This window comes from Aulostomus chinensis, chromosome 4, assembly GCF_037954235.1.
Source record: "Aulostomus chinensis isolate RoL2024-O1b breed Wild chromosome 4, RoL_Achi_v1.0, whole genome shotgun sequence".
In the NCBI taxonomy this organism is placed as follows: domain Eukaryota; kingdom Metazoa; phylum Chordata; class Actinopteri; order Syngnathiformes; family Aulostomidae; genus Aulostomus; species Aulostomus chinensis.
This window is the reverse complement of record NC_141323.1, coordinates 27,162,228-27,170,049: the sequence shown is the minus strand read 5'-3', so window position 1 is coordinate 27,170,049 and position 7,822 is coordinate 27,162,228. Positions and strand designations below refer to the sequence as shown.

At 41.5% G+C, this 7,822-nt stretch overlaps 2 non-coding genes across 2 annotated transcripts; one reads left to right on the top strand and one right to left on the bottom strand.

Annotated features, from left to right (window-relative positions):
• Positions 1-1,749: 1,749 nt before the first annotated feature.
• trnas-gcu (transfer RNA serine (anticodon GCU)) lies at positions 1,750-1,831 on the bottom strand. Its single transcript has one exon. It is a non-coding gene; the product is annotated as a tRNA-Ser (tRNA).
• A 3,587-nt stretch (positions 1,832-5,418) lies between these two features.
• On the top strand, positions 5,419-5,491 carry trnaf-gaa (transfer RNA phenylalanine (anticodon GAA)). The gene has a single exon. It is a non-coding gene; the product is annotated as a tRNA-Phe (tRNA).
• The last annotated feature ends 2,331 nt before the right edge of the window (positions 5,492-7,822 follow it).

The window sequence follows — 7,822 nt, the reverse complement described above, 5'->3', positions numbered from 1 at the left end:
CTCATGGGAGTCAGGCCCCTGGTGGTCATGGCCCCCAGGAGCCGTGGTGGGCGTCCCTGATTTTCATTTCTAAAAGGTGGCAACCTGACAGCAAACAAACCCATCCTCTGAACCATGAGTCTCAGTTGAGGCTGCATCTGAAACCAAAGACTTTGTATGAATAACTGTCAACCCACATTCTTTGTCTGGACTAAAAGTTAATTAGTTAACAGTTGGCTAAGCTACCTGTGGTCAACTACTGATTTAAAAAAGGTCCAGAGGCCCACAACAAAATTTTCAAATCATCCAGTCATGTGACTGAAGTCATCCAGTCACGTGACTAAAGCCATCCAGTCACGTGACTGAAGCCATCCATTCATGTGACTGAAGTCATCCATTCATGTGACTGAAGTCATCCATTCATGTCAGTGATGTCACTTGGCAGGACTGTCATTGCCGTCACATTCTAGAAAAGAATCCAGACTCCACATGTGGCTCCCATGATAACTGATGGACCTCTGGTTGGAGGCTGGACGATGATGTTCTGACTTGAAGGAAAACTCCTTGTCCAAATTCCATTGTGTTCAAATTTAAAGTCCCACAATAAGAAGTAGCTGAATCTGACAGGTGAAGGTTTGGAACTACAAGATGGTTGATGTTTTCTTGACTTGATGCTCTGACTGTCAGGGTAGATGACAGCTTCTTTCTGCTGCTGCATCTCAGTGGCTATGATTGGAGGTTTTACCTCCCAAGTTTGTCTGGTTCCAGGGGAAATTTGAAAATTCCAGTCCCCAACCTTGGCTGTTCTGAAACTCTTCTCCTGAATCACTCCTGAGCTGCAGCAAGAAAAAATACCAGTGCCCAACCAGATCAACTTCATGGCTGCTAACAGCCTCAGACACTTGATTTCCATCAATCTGGAGCCAAGAAGGCCCTCACCTGTGGTTCTCCTCCAGGAGGGTCCAGGTTCTGCCATTGTGGCTCCTTGTGCCACTGCCAGAGAGTCTCAGCTGCACACTGCAACATTTCAAGAGGAGATTTACATTCCTTCAAATGTCCTGACATCTTCTTCCAATGGTTCTGTTCCATATTTATATTTTAAAATCAATCACACAATGAAAGCTGCCACAGCTGTTTTAAGAGAGAGAACACGCTAAGAGATTTGAAACCAGTAAAATATGCTTTTCTGTGTGCAAACTAGTGAGGGGCATGGAAGGATATTTTACCACCAATACAGAACCCAAACTTTAGTCATGTGATGAGATGGCGACTCTGATTATGAAGTTAATGGACAAAATGTGAATTGAAAGAAAATACATTAAAAAATACTAAATAAACAAATAAATAAAAGAAGGAGCACAAATGACATTTTTCTGCACAAATTTACTGGTATTAGACTGCATTTTTGGTTCATGAGTAGATGAAAGAGTATCACATATATATTATATACATGTGATACATGCACGTGGCTTTGGACGAAAGCTGAAAGAAATTGTAGAATTATTTAAATGTACCAAGTGGACTATTTCAGGTTTCTTGAAGATGCTTCAGCTCTCATCCAAGAGGCGTCTTCAGTTTTCTTCACTGATGGGAGGATTTATAGCTCTGTGGGGGCGGGACCTTCTACAGAGGTGATTGACACATGTGAGCTCTGGGTGTCTGAGTTGTTTTGGTCAGGTTGTGAAAGGGAAGTTGACTCAACTGGTATCTGTGTCAGTTAAAAGCCTCACAGTAATTCCATAATGTTGGAGTAGAAACCAGAGTCGCTCACGACGAGGATGGGATTCAAACCCACGCGTGCAGAGCACAATGGATTAGCAGTCCATCGCCTTAACCACTCGGCCACCTCGTCTGCTGACAGCAACCCTGAGCTTTTAAACACCTGAACTCTTTGGAGCCTATTTGTCAGAAATGGACCCAGCAGGAGCCACTGAACACAACTCTGACATAATCAGGCTTCTTCCCAGCAGCATCGTGCTACAGAAGGCAGAATACAGACCATCGATACATCATCAGAGTGAACACCAGCTGATGTTTACAAGTTTAATTCACCTTTTACTACAAAATGACATCCAAGCTCAGATTCTCTTGTCCTGATTGAACAAGTAAATGTTTAAGAAGATGAGAGTACCAGACTTTTTCATCCAAGGAAACAATCATCCTATCACTGTCCTATGCAGAGTTTCTTTAAAAAAAAAAAGTGAGACAACCTCAAGATTTTCTGTTTCCTCTTGTTGGATTTTGCCACAGAGAATCAGAGCCAATCAAAAGCTTGTTGGACTTTAACGTTGGAGGACTGAACAAGTCATGACATCATCAGTTTTACCTTCACAGGTGCTTCATTTACTTTACTTTCAATTTTACAGAGGTAGAACCTGAAATCAAAGCTGTCCATCAAAAGAAGTGAAAGCTTCCCAGGCTGTGATGTTCTTGTCTACAAACTGTCTTGTATGGAGCTTCAATCTTTAATAAAAAGAATAAAAAGAAGATAACACTTGTTGTGATTTGGCGCTTTAAAAATAAAACTTACGACTTACATGGAAACTGTCTGGGGGGGGGGTGGAGCCTCCATCAGGTATGTGTTTGATGTCTGAATTCTTTCTCTGATGTCTGAATTCTGTCTTTGATCTCTGGGTTCTGAGCATTGATCTCCTGCTTCAGTCTTTGATCTCTGACTGATCCTAAACTAATCAAAGGATCACATCAGCATATTGGTCCAGTCTACAGATGGTGATTTTACCTATTTGAAGCCTTATTTTGTGTTTGATGGACATTTTTAAAATCATTAATGACTTTTTGACTGAACATCCTGGACACTGTGGTGCCTGATGAGGAGACAACTTGGGTACAAAGTTGAAGAGGAGGGTTTTTGGAGAGGGGATATTTTTGCAGTGTTCCAAGTCAATAATAACTGTGGCAAATATCATCATTTTTCAAAATGTCCTCACGAAGATGGTTTGAAATTCTGTCTCTCCCTCATCCTCAGCTGCTGCAGCACTTTAAAGAAAACCTTTGACTCGTGGATCTAAAAAGATCAGATGTTGTCTCCTCCAGAACATCAACACTTTAACGTTGTTGGCAGGACTCCAACCTGAGCAGGGAGACCCCAATGGATTTCTAGTCCATCGCCTTCACCACTCGGCCACAACAACCACATTCACACACACATTTGTAAAAGATTCACATTGACACAACTCTTTAAAATTGTGTCACAAGCCCATTTGTGTGAGGTCCTATTTTCTCTTTTTCCGCATTCCTTTGTTTCCAGGTCTCTAATAAGTGCAGAATTACAAAGACAAGCAAGCTGGATCCATCCTGGGCAGGTGATAGGAGCCATTGACCACTGGCCAGAGACCCTGGCACAGACTTTGGGGGGTGGTGAGAGAGAGCATTTCTACAATTATATTATACATTTATAGAATTCTACAATCCTACAATTTCATTGAGCAGATGCTTTTGTCCAAAGCCACTTGCATATTTTTTCGGTGAGTTTGGCTCCTGAGCTCAAGACAGTTGTGACTCATAAAGGACAGCTTCAAATGCAGCTGTGAAGCCTCATTGTCAGCTGGGAGGAACGACAGGTGTCTCCCTCTAGTGGCTCCTCACAGCAACACGAGCCTCATTTCATTCACATGCATCCACCACCTCACGACCAAAGGCCAGTTGGGCCTCCACAGACAGGTGAGTTTCAAGTGTTGGACAAAGGTCTTTAAGATGTTCTTATTAATTCTATAACATCTGAGATTAAAATCTATGGAATTACAACCAACAAGCAGTCAAACACCTGATCAGATGCTCCTTCATGAGGCTGAGAAGAATCAATCTAAACTGGGATGAAGAAAATTAATTGAGAAGAGAAACCTACTGATTGGATGACATGGACCCACCTGATCCATGTCAGCCTTGTTGGAGCAGAAAGAGGTGGATCAGAGGAATCAGTGGATCAAGACTCAGGTGTCAGATGAAGAATCTCTTTATTCACAATGGAGTCAGAGAAATCTTCCAACGTGAACGTGACAGACCATTTTATACCAAAGACAGGCTGTGTGTGTGTGTGTGTGTGTGTGTGTGTGTGTGTGTGTGTGTGTGTGTGTGTGTGTGCGTGTGTCCCTACTGACTGGAAACTGAATAATAACCAGACTAATTTTTGTTATTGACCAAGTCTGGGTGACTCACTAAATTCATAACTGAAGTGATTATTTAATTAATAAACAAGACATTTGTCCAAAAGTCATGATCAAATTCATGTAAAATCTGAGCAACGAGGGTTTGAAAATGTTCAAATGAGCCAAAACAATGTCCTGGGATCCAACCAGGGACCTTTAGATCCACACCAATCTTCCCTGACCTCATAGAAACTGGAACATTTCAACAAATAAATTCAAATTCAACTAAGCAGCAACTCTAGAACAGTCAGAGCACTTGCTAATTCCCCTGTTAGCTCCAGATCAGACAATGCAGGCTCACCTTCACACTTGGTTGTACGACCGTCACCAGTTGAAGCTTCTCTGGTTCAACAAACTCTGGGGACTCAAGACACAAGTCAGCACCGGTGCAGGTCCAGATCTAGATGTTAGCTGATGGGGACAATGGCTTAAGGGAGCTCCAGGTAGCTGGTTTGAACTGGTCCCTCATCTCTGTGAGTAGAAACCATCTGAGGTGGAGGGTGAAGATCTGCTTTGACCTCCTGATCTCCCAGTAAAGCCAGTATAGATGTTGAGCTTGGAGGAGTTGATGGCCTCCTTCATCTTCTTGTTGGAGATGTTTGCTAAACTCAGCACCACCACAGATCAGAGGAAAGTCCACTTGTCAGCTGGACACTGGAGTTTCTAGTGACCTGCAGGATCTTAGTTGTGGTGGCAGCAGGCCTGTTCGAAGAGCTTTGCTCACATTCATGATCAGGCTTCATAATGGTTCTGGACCACTGTGTGATAGGAGCTGATCCTGGAGCAGCAGAAGACAAATATAGAGAAGAAAAGACAAAAGACAGAGAGAAATGAGGGAGAGAATGACAAAAAGATGGGAACAAGATGAGGGTGAAAGACAAGCAGAGAGAAAGACAGGGGGACAGGGGGATGGAAGACAGACACACAACCAACAACAGCAACAGCAGCAATAATAGTTTTGATATTGTCCTGTTATTGATGTTTTCATGTGAAAGTGGCATATTTAAGATAAAAGACACTGTTAGAACAGAAAGATCCATAAAACCCACCAACCAGAGGTGTGTCTGGTACAGATGTGGAATTATTGGCTCACACAATGTTGAGGCAACTGGGAAGAAGACAAACAAAAGAGGCTTGTTTGATTCAGACATTCATCAAAAATGGTCCTGTCGAACTGTTCAATGTGTCATGACTTCAGAAGCTCAAATCCTCTCTAAGTTCTAGTGAGAGTGGAAGAGATTATAAAATGAGAGAAGCAGGGCCCTCCCTCAGAGCTGAAATAGCTCAGTTGGGAGAGCGTTAGACTGAAGATCTAAAGGTCCCTGGTCCGATCCCAGGTTTCAGCAGAGGAACAGCATTGACTTTACTTTCCAGTGGAGGAACTGCAGACATGAAGGAAACGAACATCTTGTCCTGTGCATTCTTATGACATTCAAGACATTTTTGGAGCCTCTTGTTGGATTTTGCCACAGAGAATCAGAACCAATCAAAAGCATGGTGGACTTGAACATGGAGGATTGAACAAGTCAAGAAAGCAGCAGTTTGACCTTCACAGGTGTTTCTTTTCCTGTCTAAATGCTGAAGGAAGAGCCTGAGTAGCTCAGACGGTAGAGCATCAGACTTTTAATCTGAGGGTCCAGGGTTAAAGTCCCTGTTCAGGTGCTATGCTGGTGTTCCAGTGTTTAACAACATGGTACTGGATGAAGTTCATTGTTGAACAAACTGTTATCATCAGAAGTAGAAGTGTTCTTGTCTTGCCACTGTGAGACTGTAGCTGCAGGTCAAATGTGAGATAAAAGTGACTAATAATAATTTCATGTGGCATGCAATTAACGAAAGACCACAAATGACACTGGTCAAGTTAATTTTATTTATATTGCACCAAATCACAACAAAACTTATCTCATGACACTTTACAGGTAGAGCAGGTCCAGTACCAAACTGCTTCAATGAATCTACACCCAACAATTCTCCATCAGCAAGCACATCCTGCAAAAGCGGCGACAAAAACCTTCCTTTTAACAGGCAGGAACATCGAGCAGATCCAGGCTCAATGGGGACGGCCTTCTGCTTTGACCGATTGGGGGGAAAGAGAACAGGAACAAAACAGATAATGGAGGAAGACGGATATGTAGAAGGAAAGAGAGGGACAGAGATAAAGAGAGAGAGAGACTGATGGAAAGACGGTGATGTGAGTAGGTGGAGCTACGGGTGGCAGCTTGAGCCTCTTCAGCTCTGCAGCCTCCTCCAGCACCACCCAGATCTGGAATGAGAGGAGCCAAAAAGGCTCCAGAAAAGGAGACAAGTTAGTAATACCTATGAGTATAATTAATGTATGACACATATAGGAGGAGAGAGAGGAGTAGAGAGAAGCCCAGTACACTGCATCTGCCATCTTTCTACTTCAAATTAAATAGGTGTCCTGTCAATAAAAGAAAAGAATGTTGATGTCATCTCGAGAAAAGTACTGCATCTGCCATCTGTCTACTTCAAATTAACCACTGCATGACATTCCATTCCAAAGCTGTGGAGGGCGCTTCAAGAAAAGGTGTGTGAGGGAAGCTCGCTCATGCTGGTCCCCAAAGACTCAAAGCTGCCCTTTCCTCATTAAGAAATAAAAAAGCTGACAGCACCTGGTATTCCCAGGCGGTCTTCCATCCAAGTACTAACCAGGCCCGACCCTGCTTAGCTTCCGAGATCAGACGAGATCGGGCGTGTTTTTTTTTTTTTTTTGTCTTTTATTATCAAAAATACATCATACATTTTTACCAACTGTACATTCTTATTTACATGACAAAATTTAACAATTATATAAAAAATAAATTCCTTCAGGAAAGAAATCTTACCAAAAAAAAACCCCCACCCTTGATACACCTCGAACTTGATGAAAACACCATCAGAGTTTTGTTTTGTTTTTGTTTTTTTTTTTAAATTAAGTTAAATTTAGACAAATAAACCAACACTATGTGCCTACAGCCACTGGAGCAATGCAGGTCATTCCAAAAAAAATAAATAAAAATTAAAGAGAGACAAAAAAAACTCATGGGACTAAAAAGAACAAATTCCTGTCGTGAAGTGTCACACACACAAATTTTTTTTTATTTTTTTAATGAAATTTTATCAAAATGAAATGTTAAACACACCAAAAACATAAACCACCCAATTTGCTCACCCCTTTTATTAAATTTGAAAAATACTTTGCTTTATAAAAAAAAAGAGACTACTTAGCTGGGAATTTGAAGAGAAAACATACCATTGTCAATCTTGTTTATTTCAATTTTGCCATTTGCTCTGTTGAAAAATGTGTTTTTCCTGCAGAAAGTGTTTTCAAAAATATCCTTGTCCATGTCATGTAAGATTTGTAGGTGCGTCAAGAGTGTTGTGTAAAAAACCCCAAATATGTTTATTTTCTTCTTTTCATAGAGAGCGTAGTTTCTAGTTGTCCATATTGATTTTTTTGCAAAAATGAGTATGGTATTTATGAGAGTCCTGTTCTGATCCTTTTGTTTCAGTGTTGTACCAAAGAGAAGAGTCCATGTCCATAGTGTTTCATCTGTCAAACTGAAATTGCAGTGCTCTTGCAGTAGCATCCTTATGAAATTCCTGAATTTATCCGATTCCTTGCAGTTGATGAATAGATGCTCCTGGTCTTCCGGTTCTTTATTGCAGATTTGGCA